The sequence below is a fragment of the Salarias fasciatus genome, chromosome 18 (assembly GCF_902148845.1).
Source record: "Salarias fasciatus chromosome 18, fSalaFa1.1, whole genome shotgun sequence".
NCBI classification, from domain to species: domain Eukaryota; kingdom Metazoa; phylum Chordata; class Actinopteri; order Blenniiformes; family Blenniidae; genus Salarias; species Salarias fasciatus.
The window spans coordinates 13,658,401-13,677,550 of NC_043762.1; the positions used below are offsets into that span (position 1 = coordinate 13,658,401).

At 43.1% G+C, this 19,150-nt stretch overlaps 1 protein-coding gene across 1 annotated transcript in view; it reads right to left on the minus strand.

The window, feature by feature from the left end:
- The window catches only part of LOC115405465 (neurocan core protein-like), a 51,775-nt gene extending 41,457 nt beyond the window's left edge, over positions 1-10,318 (minus strand). The window contains exon 1 of the mRNA XM_030115051.1: positions 10,233-10,318. The gene's annotated coding sequence lies outside the window, so the exon portion shown is untranslated. The remainder of the gene's footprint in view (positions 1-10,232) is intronic.
- Positions 10,319-19,150: the final 8,832 nt, after the last annotated feature.

Consider the following 19,150-nt stretch of genomic DNA (forward strand, 5'->3'; position numbering starts at 1 on the left):
AATATCTGGACTCATTAAATGTTGCTTATTTGTAATTTCTTTCATTTTGTTTCAACGTTTTTCTAAAATACCTTGCATGTGTCTCTTTCTAAAAGCAAAATGTTAAAAAAAAAAAAAAAGGAAAGTTTTTCCAAATCTTCAGTGCAGCGAAAGGCGAGCAGAGAGGAGCATAGCTGCGAGCTACCAGAACAAAGGTTTCAATCATTCCAGACACCGAGTCTGAATGTAATAAGGTGAACTGGACGGAATTGAATAACTCCAACAGCACTGATTAGATTGGTAAACTTCTACAATGCTGCAGCGGGGGTAAATAAGAAAGCAATGTTGGTGAATTCCTACGGCACACAACATCGAGGAAATCCTTGCACATCAGAAATGAGCTGCTGACTTTGCCAGAGGATTTGGCTCGGGGCCCGAATCCTCTCAGTTCGATGGAGACGGAGCTTTATTGCTTCATACTGGTATGAAGTGAAGATGAAGGAGCGAAGAGCAGTGTGATGAAAACGCGGCGCTGATTTAAAACGCCGGCTTTAAAGGGAGTTGGACAACAAAAGTAATGCTAAATATTTCATTTCCTTGTGGGTAAATTTAGAGCTTTACACCTCCTGCGCTGTACAGGTTTCACCAAGAGGAGCTTGTGAGTGGATTCTTGAGAGAATCTGAAATTACTCTGAGCGGAAATTTGCCTGACCTCACTGGGTTTGTTTGGTTTTCAGTTACATAAAGTAAATAATTCATCCAAGAAAAGCGAAAGGCCTTTTTGCATTCACCAAGGTAACGGCGGCTCATGCCAACAGCATCCCTGACGGTTAGAAAGAGGATTATGCAACAGCAGTTCTCGGTCTTTTAGAAATTACAGAAATAATGGCGGCACTCTCTCCTTGACCATGTGAAAACTCTGTAAAACCTTCCTCCGTATAAAAGCGGAGCGTGTGAGACCTGCCAAACTATGCTGTCGTTAAATAACAATCTCTTGTGCAATTTTTAATACGTTGCACCCACTCTGACCTGAGAGGGGGCGGGGGGGGGGGGGGGGGGGGGGGGGGGGGGGATTCCGGCGAGGGTGAGACTTGCCATGCCACACACTTGGAGGCTTCCCGTGTCTAAAGGTGGGTTAGGACCCTGTGACGGGCTGTGACAGATTGGGGTCGAGCAGTTGGACTCTTTGCATGTTGAAGGCCTGAACCATTGGGTGAGCTCGCTGGGTGGGAGACAAGAGATTTCTAAAGGCTTGGAGAGGGTCATGGCACCAAGGAGTTTGCCCAGTCTTGGAAATGGAGAGCATTAGAGAGCGTTGTATGTGAGGGCCTGGGACTGGCAGGGGGCCCGGCCGCCACTATCCACAGCAGCAGAATACAGAGTCCAGCCTGTGGACATCTTTATGCTACACAACATACAACACTGTATGCCTATAGACAGCATCCATTCAAGGTTTTACCAGAAGGGATTTACGACATACAGAGCATCGGTCGACCAGTCGCGGCAGCTGCATACTAACCAGAAACACCTTTTGTTAAGGATGAGACATCAGATGTTGTGAACGCCTCCCACTAAATCGCCCCTCTTCACTCCCACAGGCGCAGTTGTGTCTCGAGGAGAAAAGAGCCAGAAGTCTCTAAAATGCTTCAGTGGACTTCAATGTGGATGTCCATCTGACACATTTTCACCACGTCGTCTGAATGGGACGCCTTCTCAGCTCATTGTGAGAGCCGCCGAGCGGAGCGACAGAGGTCCAAAGAGAGCAAACAGGACGACGCTGGCAGACCTACATTATGGCTCAGCACTAAGCTGTCAATCTGTCGGAGGTGGAATCTGAGCGGCCTTGTGATCATGAACACGCGGAGGAAGATGAATCCCTCGACCCCCAGAGTCCTTCAGGGCTGCAGTTGCTGGGAAAAGTGCTCCATGAAAAAGCAAAAGTGTGGATCGCATGATGGAACAGCTAGCGACGATTAAAAAGATAAACGAGCGCACTGAAAGCACTTTACATTGTTGGTCACACTCACACATGCTAAACCACCAACCTTTGGGCTGGAAGACGCCACACTTTACATGCTGAGCCGCAGTGTCTCAAATTCCAATCAGAGTTGTGAGAACAAGTCTTTTCAATGCGATTGCAGTGCAAAGAAAAGTTCCTGCTCTGATTATTCATCACTGATCTAGCAGCTGAAAGGGAAACTACACATTAATTGACTCTGATCATAATGTTATGGCTGACCTGTGTGGGTAAAAGAGGCAGAATTCTGTCAAATCCTAGAGATTAACACAGCACAGGGCGTTCCCAAACCTTCTTGGGAGAACCACATTAAAGAAGCAGGAAAATAAATGTCCGGAGAAGAACTGTGACCATCTGTGAACAAATACTGAAGCAGTTTAGCAATAAAGTCCCAAACTGCTCTCTGTCTTGTTTCTCCTGATGGGACCTGACAAAAAAAAAAAAGGTGATTCCTCTCCTCCCCTTCCTCTTTAATCATATCTCACTAAGCTATTACCTCCGGAGAGCGCCGGCGTGAACGGCAAGAATAACAGCTCCAGATAAGTGACAGACAGAGTGACGGAAGGAAGAGATGAGGGAAACGGGATGAAAGGAAGGTCATTTTATCAACGCTGTGACAATAACACGCAGCCATGATGAAAGCTGTTCTGAAAAAGCTCCTTCGGATCGGATCCTCTGCTGGTCCTCTGCGGCCTGTCCGCACTCACATTCACATCTGGAGGGGGTCACAAATTAATTTGGACAGCCCAAGGAAAACTGAGCACCTTCAGAAAACCCGTTCGGAAAACGGCGTGGAGACAGACGGTCACACACACATGCAAAGGTCCCCAAGCCAGAATTCAAACCGGGGATCTTCTCGCCGTGAGGCGGCAGTGCGAGCCACTACATCAAGATGACAGCCCCCATCTGTGTGCAGCTTTAATGAATTAATTGCAAAAGTCAGGAGAGGAAAAACACTGTGATAGCAGGCTGCGGAGGTGATTGCGGAGCCATAAAAGAGACATTAAACCAGAGTGCATGAACATTAATTGCTGGAGAAATTAAAGAAACAAGAGAAGGAGGCTGCATGGGGGGGCGAGGTGGGGGGGCGGGAGGGGGGGCAGTGGACTGAGCTGAATCAGGTATTCACTTCCTGCTCTCAAACACAGAGATAGGCTTTGTGTTGAGCGCGCCTGTGTGGTGACTAATCACTCCTGGCCCAAATGGAGGGGGACTCTGGAAAGCTGCTCTTCCCTCCGATTCAAGATTACACACTCCATCCTCACACACTGAAAGCATTGATCTCTCTGGGCATGGGGACAGGGGTTATTTAAACCAACACGCTCAGGAGAGGCCAAGCTGAAACTTGGCTCCATGCATGTAGACAGTTTAGATGAGTGTGACGGGTCGTTGATGGACACGTCCCAAGAGGAAGAGAGGAGCGACCATGAGCCATTATTTCGGTTGAAAGGGAAAACGTCACATTCATATGAACAATAGCTCTCAATTGTCTCACTGTTATTGCACAATACTTGTACGAGAAGGATCATTTTATTCGTCAAATGTTGTGTTGCTACTCATTTCAAATCTGGACCCAAAATGTTTTGTGAAACCCATGTGGCATACACAAAATATCAATTCGGTTTCATGCCAATTAAAACTGTTGCCGATTAGCATTTTTCTGCCACCAATTAGTCACAATTTGTCGCAGCCCACAAGCTTGTCTTTATTTTGCATGATCCCTCCACGACGGCGTGGATGTCACCTCTCCCAGTGTCTGCTTACTTCCATTCAGGCTCTTAAAGACGGTTTTACAATCAGCCTTCAAATTTTTCCTGTTTAACCATATGTAAGCTGAGTCCTCCTGTCAGCTCCAATATTAAACACTGCCTTCGAACAATACATCGACAACCACAACTCACAATCAAAAAGTGCTGCTTTCAGTGATAAAGAACCAGATGACACTTGAAGACATTTCTTTTTTTTGTTTTTGCATACAGTCAGATATTTTGTTTATTAAAAATAAGATGGTAAGAGAGAGTTATCTCAGTATATTAGGTGTCTAAGCCAGGAGACAGTATTGTTGAACAGGCATCTGCAGGGATGAAGGACCAGTAAAATGTTATTTTACTGTTTTATTTGAGCAGATGTGATTTTACATTCCCTGCTGCGCTGCACGCGTAGTTTCAGAGGAGTTTTCGTCGATTTTCTGGCTCTGGAGAGAAGCCAAAGAAAGCAGTTGTGTCTTGTAGCACTACCAGGGAATTAGATTGTTGTCAGCCCGATGCGTTTCTCTCTTACTGCCCCCTGACCTCACGCAGAAAGACATCACTTCGCAGTCTGGATCCATTGGAGATTTTCTTCTGGCAAAAGGAGGTTTTTCCTCCCCGCCGTCTCCTTTGCTGCTCATGTGGATTTGTTTGTTTTATCTAGATGTTTTATTTTAATGTAAATTGACATGCAATGGCAAAATATTGTTTTTTTTTTCAATTAAAACTGTCTTTAAATCGAATTAAATCGCCTACTATCACACGTTCTCCTCTATTTTTCTCTTTTTTCTTAGATAAAGGTCACTTGGTTTAATTCCCCATCAGAAACCTGGTTTTCCATCTTGCAGCTCGACTGTCAATCTGGCAAAGAATAGATTTAAATGGACTTGATTGATATAGGAGGGAGCTGCTTTAGTTATGAGTGCGTCTAAATCTGTGAGAGAATGTGGTCTCCCAATACTTCTTTCAGAGAGAATAGATAGCAGGGAGCATCATGCAGCGTGGCCTCAGTGAAATCAATCTGCTCATTTCTCTAACGGATCAAAAAGGGTCAAATCACAGCGACACCAATCGATTTCCAACCGGAGGACCTTTTACTGGGAAAGCTTAAATGTTCTCATTTTACCTCCAAGTTAGAAAAAATGAGTATTTCTGGTTTTTTATGATTGAAACCGTGGACAATCCTGAAATAACGAGCATGAATTTGACCTTTTCTTCTGAAAAATGTGCGAATACGCTGTGAAAAATGTGCTAGCAAAATACATAAAATGCTGCAAACAGCAAGTTTTGAATAATAGGTATATTGTGAGTTAATATAGCTTTTCCAAATGCTAAAGGTTTATTTGGATCCCCATTCCAGTCCCACAGACAGCACGGGCTTTCTGAACTCTGCTCTCAAACAACATTCAAATACATATTTCATTATTGCACAGCATCACATCGCATGACGCCACAAATAAAAAAGCCCACGTTAAAATAAACTCATAAGCGTACAACCTAGGAAAATAGACAGGACAAGCTCCTCTTAGTTAAGGTTGATTTCATAAAGGATGATAAATCTATATAGACACACAGCAGCATTGATTTCTAGAAAAAATAGATTAAATCACAAAAACTAAATACGTTTAAACCAACATTTAACAGGAATTTATGTGAAGGCTTTTCTTGGATCCTCCGCCTAATATTTTATCACAATTTTTTTTTTTTTTGCTGGAATCAGTATTTACTGGGGATCAGTGGGATAATGGTGACTCGCTGAATACTGGAGAGTAGAAAAGTCTTGGATTTGTTTGTTTTTTGTTTTTTTTTAGTTTGTTTGCTTAAATTTGATTTATTATGGAAACAGCTTGAAAACTTGATGTTGCTCAAGATAGTTAATTTTGTAAGAGACAATAGCAATGCGTTCCTTTACAGTCTGTTGATGTTTATAACATTTTTCTATAATTTCTATTAAAAAAAAGAATTTTTGTTGTAAATTATTGTTCTCATCAAATGCATGCAAATGTTGTGGGACCAAAAATAATTACCTGAAAAAGATCTAAATCCTTTCACCCAACTGTTTTAACTGTAGTCAAGCAACTACGGTATTTGATTCGCTACTCCCAAAAAGAAACTGTAAGTTCAGTGTGAAAGTAGAAAATTCAGGCTCTGTGTACATGACAACGATTCAAGGGAAAACGCTTAATTTTTGCATTTACATTTGCATTTAAATGGCAGAAACACTGAAAACGATGGGGAGCGTTATCAAAAAGTTGTATTTCCAGTGGTTTCAAGCACTGTTGTCATGTTAACGGACACCAAAATGCGACAAAAGTTTTGAGGTTTCAGTCGAAAACAATGTGCAAATGGGGCCTCAGGTGTAGTTTTTAAAATTATATTTTAACTCAGAAAACTAAAAAAAATAAAATAAACTCACAGTCGTCTAGCTAGCATGCTAACCAGCTAGCTCCAGCGTGTCCAGTCTTGTCAGTTCTCAGTTAAATACAGATTGAATATTCAGCAGAACAGGAGCTCTTGCTATTTACAAACTAGAAAACCAAAAAATCGATAAAAACTCTGAAATTCAAACGAGTTTGATTAAAAACAAACTGGTTACTGCACTGACTCGCTACTGCCACCTAATGCACAAAAGAGGCATTCCTTACATTTTACATATTGCAACTTTAAGAAAATGTTGGTTTATTTAGGGATTCAAGGGTCACGGGTGCACAATAAGCAGCTTGTGGTTTTTAGCATGTCTAAATGACAGCAGCAGCAGCTGTGTCTGACAGACTGCAGAGGTCAAAGGTGAGGGGGCTGAGGTTAGCTCCTGCTAGCAAAACCAATAACGGATCAGGTGCATGAGATGCAGATATCCTCTCGAGTATATTAACCCCCCTCACACACACACACACAGTATTCCTTGCACCACAGTGGTAAGCAGGCCACAGTGTGACCACATTGGTCAGAAAAGCGGAGTGGCTGTGAAATGAAACGGAATAACCGTCCCGAATACGGACGCGCTGGTCGGCATTCATCCAAGAATTCCTTGTCTTTAATGATGTGCTGAGTCTGTGGAATATCAACTAGGCAAGGAAAAAGGGGGGGGGGGAAAGAGTTCTGTCCTTCAAGTGTTTATCGCCACTGCCAAATGCCCGGAGAATCAGGAGCCATCAGCTCATTCTCACATCAAAGCTGAACAATAGCCAGACGGATTTGTTGAATGAAGATATTTCCGACAGGGTGACATTATAAATCAAATCCAACATGAGTGCAAAATCTGACAGGCCTGCAGAAAGTGACAAATCTTCGACTGTTGTGTTGCAGAAGCTGATTAAACTTTGGAACTGCCTTAAAGAGCGCCTTCTTAAGCAACTGTAAAGCCAAACATTTGTCTTGCAGCGAGCCTTCCAGGAGAGCCCCTGGCCAAAGACAAAGAGAGGGACCTTTCCCTTTGTGTGGGTGAGCTGTTCAGCTGTGGTCTCATCGACGCTCGTAATGATTGGCCTGGTGGGTTGCTTTAGTCCCTCCCAGGCGATAGACTGAAGATGATTGATGGATCGGCTTGCCCAATCCCCTTTGGGTTTTAGCGACTGCACGGGCACTCCACTCTGCAAGACGGTTTTCAATATTCAATGGAGGGAGCGAACAAGACTTGTGAATCAAGTCCTGATCCGGTGGGTGAAAAATCATCACTACTTGCTGCTTTTTCTTAAAATGTAATTCCTTCTTTTGCCATTTGATAGACTGCCTTTGAAATCACTTGACTCAGAGAGATTTGGGAGCTGTCCAGTGCTGAAAATGTGCACTCACTGTGAAATCATTGTTAATCCAACAGCCAACCTCTTTTCTGGCTTTAATCTCGCCATAAACTTCAAAGAGATCATTAAATTACAACTTCAGTTCACAGTGTAGCTCTCAGACTCTTATGAATTTCCACATAAGCGACACAGAGGTCTCATTTTATGCGTTGCAATGTGCAACATTAGCCTTCCTATTCAGAACCACATGAAATCAACACCTTTTTTTAGACTCTGCATGAGAGCAGCGCAGCACGCCCGGTGGCTTTCTCAGAGGTGAGGTGTGTTTTGATCATGCCAAGGCTGCTATACGGGACTGCTGACACTCATTTGCATTTATATAGCCCCATTCCGTTCACTATTAACACTGTATTAGGAAGGAATAGTATCCATAATCACTTAAATGACATATTAGAGTGGGCACTTTCTTACCAGAGAGAATAATATCGAATCCTGCCAGAGAATTACCTTTTGCTTCCACTGAAAATTTCAGTGAAGCTCTTGAAAAGGCTTCGTATGCTTTATTTATTTCATTTATTGATAAGTGTTTGGATCAGAAGACAAGGTCAAATGAAATTCATTTATTTATTATATTCACATAGTAATACAATGGGGAAGGAGCAGCGTGTGGAACAGAAGCAGCATACCGGGGTTGAGGGGCAATGCTCAAGCGACCAAAGAAATCTCCTGTCAGTCCAGGGATTTGCTTCTATTCATCATCATCCACATATTCAGTTCAATCTTGACATAGCCTGCAAAAATCAGTTCATTCTGTCATTCAACCATCCAATTAACAGAACAACTTCTCCAGATACTACACTCATGTCCATCCATGACTAAAAAAAGCTAAAAAAAAGCAACTTTTTCTGACAAATTTTCTTAAGTAATGATCTAAAATTAATAACAGCAGTTCCTCATGTGCAGAAATTATTAATCGCCTCTCATCTCTCCATAATTTTCTCTATCTAAAAGCATCTCACATGGCCTCTTTGTCATCTTCCACTGATGCAAAGTGCCTTCTCGAATTGCTGAGCCACACATTATAAACAACGCTGAGACTGAATGAGTGCAAAGAGTGCTGCAACAGACAGCAAGGCAGCCCAACTCGGCTCGCACTCTATTTTAGAAACAGACCTTTTTTTTTTTCCTTCCCCACAACGCCGCTCTGTTATCCCTGTGCTCGTCTGAGTGCACTCATCTACATACACCAACATACACGCAACTACTGCATGCATGCCAGGGCTCAGGGCTCATGTATGTCATACACACACACACACACACACACACACACAGACAGACATGCACACACAGACACACACACACACACACTTACGCATCCGGACAGAATGAAAAATGCATGCTGTAAACTTTCAGCTTCATCCCTCACAGTTCTGCTCTCCTCTCGTCCCTGTGGCGGTGCTACCTCGCTCTCAGGAAACGTACATTCAGCCGAGCCCCGGCTCATCTATAACGGGGCATTTCCTAGTTAACCTCGTTCTGCTTTATGGCGCTGACACACAGCTGGTGGTGGGCACACTAACAAGGCCAAGGAAGAAAAGACTTGGACTCCTTCAGACTGGAGCAGTGAATAGAAACAGAACAGGCTTTATTGGGCTGCGGGGGCTCTCATATTCTCAGACAATAGAGCTCATTTGTCAAGGTGACCCAAACTGTTCTTCCTCCGTCACTGTGATTTGTACATGCCAGAGTTTGTTTACAGAACGGCCAGTCATCAATATCACACACAAAGATCTGGTCAGCACCTCCAGGCCAGGCTATCAGTCTTGTTTGAGTCTCATTTGCTCACTTTTTGAGTCTGTATCTCATATAATCAGACTGAATGCAAAGTTAGTGTCACCTGCTACTACAGAGGCATAGGATACTTCAGTGTTCAGATGAAATACCGTGTGAGGCATCCGGTACAGACAGAGCGATCACAAATAATCAGGTTCCAATAATCCAGTCTTTGATGTCATGCACAGCCAGGCAGACTGATATAAGAAGTGATTTTGGCAGAGAAGCAACACATGTTGTTTGTTCAAGGAAAGGCTCTGATTTACATAATAGATTTCCCAAACACCTGTTCAGGTGTTCAGATCTGCTTCCACAATCTCGCATCACACAGCAAAAGGCAGCCTCGCCTTTGGTTTAGGAGATGGGAGCATTCTGAACCAAAGCTCAAGTTTCTGCTGATACATACACGAGACCTCTTGAGGGGAAAACATGTAAAGGACACACTAACAAGGTTACTTGGTGGGTTGATGATTTATGCATGAACCTACACGGCTCGTAAATATAGACCAATATTAAAAGCTTTGACCTGTAAATAATTAAAGATATCCCAAACTGGTGCGATTTGTGCGCGTCTCAGAAGCCGACGCTGTGCAAGAAGGGAAGACATTAATTGATCTGCAGAAGGAAGAAAAAAAAACTTATGACTTACACTTATTGCTTTTGCATGTAATTATATAAACAAAGTAAGAACAAGTGAGACCCGGGAGTCTTTTTGTTCCATATGATGCAAAAGTGCGCGGGTTTTTGTTTCCTTTCTTTTTAAATGGAGGAGTATAAATGACAGACTTGGAGCGCGTGAGCGGGTCTCAGGCGCCTCCGGTCAGCCCGGCGACTGCATGACACACTGACCAAATGACTGATTCCTCCAGCCGCTCCTGCGGGCGATACGATCATCTCTCCGGCTTTCACTCTTACCGCGTTTGACAAGCCAGGACGCGTCTCGGCGCTGCGATCCTCCGGAATGTGAGCAATAGGCTCTGCGCCTCGGTGCAGGTGCGGATCCAAAAAGCTCCCGGAGGGGAACCGGGACGGACGGACGGACGGACCGACGGCGAAGCGACGGGAACAAGGGGGTGAAACAACACTTTGCAGATGCAAGGGGAAAAAAAAAAAACAGAAGGGTGAGTGTGCGACAAGAGCGCTCCGGGGGCTGGGACTTTTCACTCCTCCGACAACATCATCCTCTCCTCAGTGAGCAGAAGCCGAGGCGCCGGTCATCCCGACAGACGCGCAGATCTGCCCGGATCGGAAAGACGCACAGAGCCGGGGAGAGAGAGAGAGGGAGAAAGAGAGAGAGGGAGAAGAGAGAGAGAGAGAGAGAGAGAGAGAGAGAGAGAGAGAGAGAGAGAGAGAGAGAGAGAGAGAGAGAGAGAGAGGAGGTGCTCCCTTCTTTCTCACCAGCAGCCACGCTGAGGGAGAGACGCAAAATGAAAAAAAAAAAAATGCGGGGGGGTTTTGAACAAAGAGGCAAGCGCCGGTGACAGGCAGGCAGACGACTCCAGCGCCCCCATTCAAAGTGTGGGGGGGAGGGGAGGAGAGAGTGGGGGTGAAAACGAGAGAGGGTGTGTGTGTGTGTGTGTGTGTGTGTGTGTGTGTGTGTGTGTGTGTATGTGTGTGTGTGGCCATAATCCGATCCCCCCATGTATATAAACCTCAAAGGTTGATCCGGTGTCTGTGAATTAAATTAGAATTTAACCATGAGCTTACTGCTGACAGTCTGACCCTCAGCTAAAGCCCCCCCACAGACCCTCATCTCGCATCCTCACATCCTCCTCCGCTTCTGCCACATTTACACACCGGGAGGGACACAAGTTGAAGCCAGATCAGCCCTCGGGCCGTTAATTCCCAAAGAGCAGACGCCATGGCAGGGGCATCACTCAGGGGCCACATGGGGGCCCCAATTACATCTACAAGTGGAACACCACGTGTACTCATTTTTAAGTGTCTTGTGAAGTACATTTACATTAGATTGCAAATATTTCCACACATCTTTGACAAGTTTTTAAAGAAATTTAGAATTCATTCTTTCAAATATTCCATCATTGCATTTGTTGTAAATATGTTATGTCTTAGAAACATGTGTAAATTTGGACATTGATATATTTTTATGTATGGATAAGCTTGCACCTATCATACATTGGTATATAATATGTAGTTACATCCATGGTACATTAGTACCAGTTTGAGTCTGTCACATCAGTACCTGTGCATTTGTACCTTTTGTGCCTATTCTAAATTTGGGTCTGTTTAATAATGGTGTTTTTTGTATGGAACGCGAGTCTCTATTGTATTTTTACCCCTGTGGTGCATTAGTACCTATTGTATATTTGTATTCTCCATTTGTACCTATTGTATATTCATACCCATGGTATATAAACACTGCATTTCCCAATGAATAAATTATACACAGTAGCTATTCTTATTGTGAAATTAAAGGTGATGCAGTGATTTTTTCCACATGGGAAGCAATGGAGACATTGTTGGATTTCTTCTTTTTTTTCTTCTTCTTCTTCTTCTTCTTCTTCTTCTTCTTCTTCTTCTTCTTCTTCTTCTTCTTCTTATGGCTTACTCTATGTTTGACATCCTCAGTCTATGTATTCGATTCATGTGTACAGGAATTACATTTGAAACTGTTAAGTATAAAGTTATTTATAAAAGCATCAGATGTATCATCCAGGCTCAATACACACCAAAATGTAAATATACTTGTACAGCATGAAAACAGAAATTGAAAACTTGAACTGCAGTCTGACAGCAGTGTGTGTGGGCCATGCAACGCTGCCTGGCCGCGGGTTCTGCGTCTACACTGATTTCTGTCAGTGATAAAATGAAGAGAAGAGCAGCGGACTCCTCTTTGTTATTCATCAAACTGTTGTCTGCAGTCTGTTGCTCTGTGCTCAAGATGGTTTTGAATTATGCATCTTCCCCTGTGTAATAGAGGCAGGAGTTGGTTTTGGAATCTTAATAGAGTCACTAATGATGATAATCACAGTAACCCCAAAGTAAAATCTTTATTAAACTGATTAGTTCCTCTCAGTCAAATATGACTTTTTCCAGTTTGGCACAATGTATTGAGCTCATGTTTGGGAGAGGAAATGTTTCTGGTGTTTGATTCCTCTGTGTGAACTTCAGAAATTAAATCATAAGAATGATTGAAGAATGAATTTCGAGCCTCACAGCTATCCCAGGTGTCTTTTTTCCGGCGGAGATGGCATGTTCCCCGTGTGCCTGGGTGAGCTTTCCAACAGCCACTCCAGTTTAACACAATCCAACCTCATGCTTGTTATCCATAAATGAGATTTCCACCAAATAACAGCTTGGATACACTTCATTTCCCCATAACACCAGTTTGGATGTAGCATGTACGTTGAATCCAGTTCAGCTTTATTTATGCAGCAGGGACAAAAACATACTCACGGCACGTTTGGATCCTAAAAATACGGAGCAAAAAAAAAAAAAAAATCCAATAATTTAACATAAGCATTGGCTGCAGTAGAAAAAGAAAAGTAATTTTCACCAGAAAGAAAGAGCCACAGAGTCACATTCTGGGGTGGCAGCTTTCTGCTTCTTTCTTTTTTCTAGAGGAGAGTAAGAAAGAAAAGAATAGGACAGAGCCAGAGAGAGCTACAAATAATGAAGATGTTCACATTGGACATCAAGCCTGTCCAATCACTGCGGACGTGGTGGAGGCACCAATCACGAGCTTCCAGCTCCACAGTTCATTCACAATGGTACAGAGAGACAGACCGCAGGTGAGGGATGCTCCGGGTCTGATCCTGCATAAACAAATGTAAATCTAAATGTACTCTCAAATAATAGAGTTTTTACATGCAAAGGTTTCGTAGGTCAGGTCTATTATGTTAGTGATATGCATGTGAGATATAGACAGGAGAGAAGCTCTGTGTAATAAAAAAGCTCTTACAGGAGTTTAACTAAAAAAAAGTGGTTTAGGGTGATCTGAACCAGCCTGAGCTCCGACCTTTATCGACATGATGGAACATTTACTTTTCTGTTGCTGTTAAAATTTCTACAGATCAGTTTCCTTTCATTCAAGTTACACTTGATTATGCAACATGCATTTAATGATTTCAAATCAGATCAAATCAAGTTTTATTTATAAAGCATTTTTGATACATGGCATAGCACAAAGTCCTTTACAAGTTAAAAACACATCAAAATTGAAAATAAAAACACACACCCAGAAACCTCCTTCCCACTCACTACCAACAAACATTGTCCACATTCATCAATACACACTAAAACAGTCATAAAAATGAAAACAAAGTTTACATTTTTACTTCATAAAACCAGTATAATAACTCAGAGTAGAAAAGCAGCAGGGTGCTGATTTGAATAACTTTTCTCCAGATAGTTGACGCTTAAATGATAGGATTTACCGTATTTGTTCTCAGATGATTAAAATAAAAATAAAAAAAAAATGAATGGATGGAACAGTTCAAACAGGCAACTCACTCTTACCTTATTGTCACATTATGAAGTTATGATTGTGGATTTGTACTTCCAGCATACATGGAGCTGCATTAGTATTCACTCGGAGTTGTGCAGCCACATAATGAAAACACGTTCAATATTTCTGTTCCGAGTTGCACCAATTCACGAAGGCTTCCTCTTTAGCTAATAAATGTTCCACTGCAGTGTTTTTCAAAATGTTTTTGCACCCCTGGGGAAATTTTGTGTTGATTTTTGAGATGAAAAGCAGCAAATACAACCCCCCGCAGCAAACACATATTAAGATTGCGTTTTTTTTTTTTTTTAATATGAAAGATGCAAAACATTATTAAAAGCTGCATATTAATTCTGGCATGTGAAAAAAAATATATATACATTTTATTGACTTGCTTGGCCTTGAAAAACCTGGTCAAGACTGCAAAGCAAGTCAGGAACTGTCAATAAAAGATGTCAGCTGAAGGAGGATCCGTGCTTAAATACATCCTGGCTCTTCAAACATGTTGATAGCCATCAAAAAGCATGGGTTTCTCCCTCAGCAGCAGACCGATGATTTGAAAAGGAAGCTAACTGATGCCTATAAAGCCGAGGAGGGCGTTAAAAGCAGGTATCAAACTGCAATTTCCACCCTTTGAAATGTCACTGAGAAGCATCGGTTCAAGGGAACTGCGTAAGTCACGATGAGATCTGGCAGACCAAGAAAACTTGAAGCTGCATGTCTGCGGGGCAGAAAGACAAAAGCAAAAAAATATTTAAAAAAAAAAAGAAAGAAAGAAAGAAAGAAAGAAAGAAGAACCTTGACATGACTGCAAAGCCACTGCAGCAACGATTAGCTTGACACAGACGTGGTGATACAAACAAACAAGGTCTGCGTGGAGGAGCCATCAGAGGGAAGCTCAACCTGCAAGCTCATCAGGAAAGTCGGAGTTTAAAGTGTCGGATGTAACAACTCGATAAGCCAGAGTCACTTTGGAGACAAGCGCTGTTGTCAGATGAAGCGACGAGCGTGGGCGGCTTCTCCTAAAACACTGAGCCGCCTATAAGCAGCAGCGATATATATCCAAGCAGGTCAAGTGAGTGCACGCTGAAAAAAGGCGTCCAAACCCTTCATGTGCTACAAATCAGTGTTTTATTCGTTTAAAGTTTGTGACAAAGATGGGAGAGTTCTGCTTTCATGTGTGCCTGCTGCAGGGGATTTGTTTACCTCATTTTACTTCAAAAAACCAGCAGCAACAGATGCCTGCTGCTGCTTCCTGACAATGAGGCTGATGAGAGGTGTGGGAGTGAACCAAAGCAGTAAAGCTGAAGGACATAAACCCAAAATAATGAGCTGAAAGATTCTAACCGAAATGCACAGAGTGAGGGGAAGCAGCGGAGCTGAATACACGTCGTCTTTTCATCTATTAATATGAAATTTTAGAGAAGCTTCAGGTGGTGAATATGTAGTGACATATAAATAAAACTACTGGAAATCTTTTCAATACACACATACGGTAAATTTATGTGTGTATTTATGAAACATATTAAATGCCATAAAACTTCCCTGGGTTACGCAGAGAGACTGCAGTGCTGAATATATGGGCTATAGGTTGTGATGGAGTAAACTGTATTTTGGTCTATCTGTCTATCTATCCATCCATCATTTAAATCAGGGTAGAAATGAGTCTTTAGACATAAAATGAGTTGAAAAATGCTGTATTTTCTGGTCTGGAAGTCACATCTGTTTCCGTTCTTTCGATGTCAAGTGCGTGTTAAGTTAAAACTCAGGTATATATCAAAATATTACTATACGTACCATCTGTGACCGTAGATGACAAAGAAAGCTGCGACACTGCCACAGAAAAACTTCCATTATTTGACTAAAAGAGCAATAAAAATTGCTGTAAAAAGAAAAATGTTCACAGCTGAATTTAAAGTAAAAATAGAAAACAGAAAAAGAGCAACAGAAAGCTTCCAGAGTGTGTGAGAAACTTGTGAGAAAAAAAAAAGCACAGAAACTGTTAACGTGACGAAGAAAAGAAAGAAGGCTAATCATGGGCTAAAAAAAACCCCACCGACGGAGCTGAGGAACAAACTCACAGAAGGGTCTGGAGCAGCAGCTGCTGGGATTATCAACACCCAACATCTGGATGTGGAGAATAAAGCTTCTGATACACCAGACAGATTCTTTAAAACAAGGCCATGGAAAAGAAGTGTCGTAACTCGGACGGAAACTGATCCTCGGGGATTGAAACTCTGTCCACGGTGCCACTCACCTGTCTCCACTGAGACACGCCACGTCTCAGATAACGTGCTGATTACTTAGTGTCGTGTAGACTTACACTTTGTGATCTCCTGACATCTTTTCACCGCAGCCTTTAACGTCGCCCGGCGTGTGCAGCACCTGCAATGATGCTTCAGCCAAAGAGGGATAAATGCTGGTCTTACACTGACACAGACACGCTTTCATATTAGCTGTCGGTGCGCAGATGCGCGGCAGAATGGGATGGGTGCGGCACTGAGTGACAAGACAAAATGCAAAATGCATGACATCAAACTGAGAGTCAGCTGAGCATCCTCTTGGAAAACGACGCTTCATTCAGTCGTTTAGATATTTCGTCAGGCTCTCTTGGTGCTTATGCATTTCTTTTCATCTCGCCGTCACTGCATGAGACGTGTCAAACCTCAAAGGAGGAGAGAAAAGAGCAATGTGGATTTTGTCTTGGCGGTGAAACACAAGAACAACTTCTCACTGTCCTGCAGGTTATCGAGACGTTTTTTTTTTCACAATCCAGTCTGATTGTTTTGAGTGTGTGCTATCTGGTTTGTATTTCCAATGTGAGAGTGTGTCCATATACTCGACATTAGTTCGGACTCTTCAAAGTGAGTTGATACCCCACCAAGATTGCACTTTCTCACCTGCTCTGTAATTTTCAAGGACAGGCTTTTAAGGTGCCGCCAAGGTCAGGGGGTCATCGTGTGGGGAGGCCTCTGCTTTTGACAGCAGATGTTGCTGTTTTGGCTCCGTCACACGTGAGACTTGAACATGCTCCGGAAGGGTTTGTCTCAGTGTTTGAAGTGGCTGGAATGTGTATATTTGCAAGTGCAAGTCTGAGTCTCTGATCTTTACAATGAAAGATCCGCAGAGCCGTTTACAGCTGTGCTTCACTTCCCTTCGGTTCTTGGACGTCCTCACTTAGTGGCTTCCTCGGAAAAACCCATAAATCACGACATTTTGAGTCAAACATAAGCTTTTCTTGTGATTGCACTCGCCGATCGAAGATGAAAGTATTACGTGGGTCTGACCCATATCGATTCTGTTAAAGAGATGTAGGCAGGAGTCTCTGAAACCAAGAATAAAAGTTCAACATACGGTGAAAACGACATGATAAACCTCTGTTTGAGCTCACATGGAACGCAGCACACAGCTGTTTTGCAAACAAAGTGCGGGGTCTGTCAAGCAGTCCACATTTAAAGTGGAAAGGTTTGTCATCACTTGTAAAGTAGACTTAAAAGCATAATTTATATCCCCTCGGGGTAATTTTTTTCCCACTCCGTAACTCCGAAAAGGCTTGAAAATCTGAGTGCTGAGGCAACTTCAAAGCGGTGTACTTTCTCCGAGTCTTATGAACGGCTGAAGGGAGGAGGGATTGTGAGGTTGATAGCAGTGAGGCTGACACGCAGCGTGGCGGAGGATGAACCGAGCGGCGAGAAAAAAAGTTCTCTGTTTACCGACCCGTCTACATCCCAAAACCTCGCCTGTCGTCAAGAACTTCAGGACACGGCCAGGAGAAAACGACTGTTGATACAAGCGGCTGAATAGAGTTTTCTCCGCAGAGTTGCGGGCCTCACGCTTTGTGGTACAGCGAAGAGCTCAACAATCAGAGTAATCCACCGCATTGAGGGGAGCCAGTTGAGTTGGTTTGGACTTCTGTTTGCTGGAAGGCTGCTGGAGGAGGCCCCTGGGGCTGCCCGGGGCCCGCTGGAGAGATCAGATCTCTCGGTTGAAGGATTATCAGCTTGTGTTGTGTTCGTTTCTTCCAGATGGAAGATGGAAATTCTGCAACAGCTTGTACAAGCTGTTAGGCTGCAACCAGCTTCCCAGAAATGGATTCTAATGGTTTTATTGTGTTGAACAGGTTTTAAAGGTGGCTGACAAAGAAATCTGCTGTGGTTGGTCGATTTGATGGGGAGGGGCCGCTGTTTAGACCTGGCTGCCCCTTGTTGGTCCCTCTTCTCCCTGTCACCCCATCGCCCTGAGAAGTCCCTCCCTCCTTTGTTCTCCCTCGACACTTATGTGTGTGTGTGTGTGTCGTCTGATACATTGTAAGAATCGTCTGACGCCGTGTGTGTCTTCCGACTCCTTCCACCTGCAGGTGCTCATAATGGGCTTCTGTCTTTCTCTTATCTCTGTTTGAGAGCTCGTCCTTGAGAGCTCAGCTCCGAGATCGTGGGATGAGCCATTCTGCATGTTTGTGTTGTTGGGCTCACAGCAGCTGATGAGCAACACGAGTGTTCGGATCGAAATGTTTACTCATTGCAAGTGAATCACAGATGTGATCAAGCTAAATATTTTTTGATTATAGTTCAACTAATTCACTCCATTACTCTTTATTAATGCAGTGCTAAATGATTTATCCTACAACCTGAATTACCCCCCAGAGAAACTGGAAAAAGTTGTGAGGCTGTTTTGTTTACCGCACTGCCACCGCACCTCTAGCGGAAAAACTGGGAAAGAAAGAGGATGGATGTATTAAACAATGTTCTTACAAAATCTCCATTTCTAATTTAAGACCTCCCATTAATTAAAGCTGCTTGATTTCCCACTTCAATATATTTTTCAATAGTTAATCATATTTAGGGTGGAAACATAGCTGAATTTGGGTTTGTCACTAATCCTCTGGCAAATGCTCTCACTTGACTTGATTTTGTTGGCATCCAAACATAATAATGTGTTTTGTAATACTTTGATAAGACAGAAGGAAGAAATATATGCAAATTCGCAGGGACTGACTCACACACAGTCCTGCAGAAATACCAGCAGTTCAGGTCTCTCACTCTACACTCCGGGTACAGTCACTGTGTTTGTTTTACAAGCAGACACATTTGCAGCGGAGTTTGTCGCTGGAGCCCTCATCAGAGCTGTGAGCGCTGATGAGGGGAGCAGCGGAGGCAAACTGAGCTGTGGGGGATTCATCAAGTTTCTCGCTGTGTCTTGAATTTCCCTCTAAAAACATATGGGAGTGAGGAACAGAGCGATGCAGAAACACTAAACACAGCTCGGAGAGTTTCCGCCGCAGAGGCCACACGGGGAGCCGTGCATGTGTGAAACACCCTGAGATCATCTGCAGGAAGAAAATATTTGTTCTTTTGCTCACATTGTTTGC